This window comes from Cystoisospora suis (genome assembly GCF_002600585.1).
Source record: "Cystoisospora suis strain Wien I chromosome Unknown contig_257, whole genome shotgun sequence".
Taxonomy (NCBI): domain Eukaryota; phylum Apicomplexa; class Conoidasida; order Eucoccidiorida; family Sarcocystidae; genus Cystoisospora; species Cystoisospora suis.
In genome coordinates, this window is record NW_027153059.1 from 68,957 (window position 1) to 71,504 (window position 2,548).

At 58.6% G+C, this 2,548-nt stretch overlaps 1 protein-coding gene across 1 annotated transcript in view; it reads right to left on the reverse strand.

Moving 5' to 3' along the window:
• Positions 1-1,883, reverse strand: part of CSUI_000656 (aurora kinase) — an 11,825-nt gene extending 9,942 nt beyond the window's left edge. The window contains exon 1 of the mRNA XM_068060887.1: positions 1-1,883. This exon is cut by the window's left edge and continues 2,581 nt beyond it. The gene's annotated coding sequence lies outside the window, so the exon portion shown is untranslated.
• Between the last annotated feature and the right edge of the window lie 665 nt (positions 1,884-2,548).

A 2,548-nucleotide genomic window follows, 5' to 3' on the forward strand; every position in this document is an offset into this window, starting at 1 on the left:
TTAGGGAGTCCTGGGGCCCTGCATGGGGCATCTCCTGCACTGCCGGGACGCGCGCTGACGGATACCGCCACACTAGTGAGGAAACTGGCTGCGCGTTGTAATATGACGGTCCCGTGACACAGTCACCCGCCGGGGTCGGGGACAGCTCTCCTGGGGCATGCATATTGGAGGTAACTCCAACGCCTTCAGCAACCTGCCGACCACTGGCAGATCGATTCTGGCCGTTCTCTAACTGTATAGATGAGGCGTACAGGCTGTCGAAGGCTGTTGGAGTCGCAGTGTAGTGTCTCACCAGCGTCGGCGGGCTTTGGGGTCGGAGTACCGGTGGCCGCACTTGCACCTTCTCTGCGATAGTCGTCTGGGTCCTGGCACCAGACAGCTGACTGGCGGTAGCACCCTGTTCGCACAGATCGCTTTTGCCTCCGTTAGTCACCTCGAAGAGCCTAGTGGTCATGCAAGAGCCGGCTGAAGGTGGAAGTTGTCTCCTTTCAGCGTCTGCAAACCCATCCATAGAGCTTTGCAGTGGTGATGACTGACCAGCTACGGAACCCGACGTGCCGCACGCTTGCCTGTACAGCAGCTCGGCTGCACCGGATCCTCCTCCAAAGCACTCTCCGGTACGCGGGTGGGAGTGGGAAGCGCTGTTGTCGCGGGGGGCGGGTCGACTCTGAGCTGCTTGCCGGGTGGGCATGTCAGGTGCCCGGGCAGCAGCACCAGCTGCACCCGCAAGCCAGGGCTGCTGCGCCGCTCCATACCATACCCGTTCCGGGCTTGCTCCCCTCCCGTACCCGGTTCGAATGTGGTACGGTGATGCTTCTCTTACGCCAGTCTGCTGCGGGGCGACGGGCGCGGTGTACACCGAAAGCCCTTGTGTGACAACGTACGATGAACCTCCAACAGCCGCGTTCCTCGCGTGGGGTCCGTGACCTGATTCCGTCGAGAAATCGGAAAATTGTGGACTGCAGGGGGAGGTAGAGCTCTGAACCGCGCACCCAGAAAATCTTGACTGCTGCTGCGACACTGTTGGGCATTGCTGCCGCACTGAGCCAGGTGCTGACGTCAAGACTGGTGTCATCAGAGAGCTGATTTCCGCGTGGGCCGCAGGGTGCCGTTCTCCAAGGTAGCCTGAATTCATCCAAACAGACGCTGAAGGCGTGGCAAAACGCGATAACGCTCCTGAAGACCAAACTTGCGACACCACTGGCGATGACGGCCGGGGAAGAAGAGACATGACCGGAGGCACCTGAGACCTATGTGGAGCGCCTGGCGACGCGGCCCGGGCATCCGGCTGCTGGGCTCCAGCATAGACATTAAACATCATCAGAAATAGATGAAAAACTAACCCCGAGGGTCAAGAAACGCAGCCGACACAAGGCCCTTTGCAGACCGACTGTCGAGTCGGCGCGGAGAGTCTACGGGCGCCCCCACGCCAACACGCCGCGAGACAAACTGGGTTCGGTAGAACGGCCCTACAAAAAAAATACGGACAACGAATACTCAGTGATAATCCGTCTGGGAAAAAAGATTGACACTACTTAGTGTAAGAGACAGGTAGGTGGCGCTCATCCCGCTAGCCCGCTGGCGAGGCGATGTCAGACAGCATTTGGAACGCTGAGCGCTCGAGCGACTGGAGAGTGCGCGTCACTGGGTGACCAGAAGAGACTTATGAGGAGAATGAGAGAAGAAAAATCTGCAGCACTTCGTCAGCAGAAAACAGCGTATCGAGTTGTACGGCAAGATCGTGGGTGTCAACTCCGCAGATCCAGTGTGAAAAGACGCCGCGGGCTCCGAGCCGCCCAGCAAGCCAAACCGAAACAGAGGGAGCACCAGGACAACGCGGACGGAAGTCTGATCTCTGGCGTATTTTGCCTGTTCTACATGGCTCCCTAAAACTGGAGGCGGAAACTTCGGCTACGGAAATTAGCAGCTTTCACTCACGTTGGACCCCAGACGCCCCTGTGTAGTTTCGCGCTGCGTGGGTCATCGTCGGGAGCAGGAGATGCCATCGGCGCTGCGCGGTCCAGGGCAACCTTTGTCTTGCGGGGGGCCAAGCCAGCATCTGCGGAGACTCGAGGGGCGGAGAGCCTGTGCAACAGTGTAATACTCGCTCCTCGCTCACTGGTGCTTCTCAGTTGGGGCAAGCTTGAGCACAAACTCCGCTCGACATTTCAAGAGTCTGAGAGACGACAGGCGGCCAAGAAAGTTGTGCAAGTAAAGGTCGCTCAGTATCCGGAGACCCGTGCGACCCCAGTGGCTGGAAGCTCGACGGGTGTCTGCCTCTCCCCTATCACTTGTCTGGCTTTGTGACTGCGCTCCGTGTGAGGTTTTGCTACAGCTCGTCAGCTTAGCCCCCAGTACGATCCACAATAGAGACGTCTTTCTGGACAACGCAAGCACATGGCGCACTCATGCAGGGCGTACCCCGAGCAACTGTTGACACTCAGTCCCCAGCTAAATTTTGCGTACATGGTCTACGGTCAGTTATGCCTCGCGTTGGGCGCGAGAACATCTTAGCGGGAACGCCATCGGTCGACGCGGATAGTCTTAA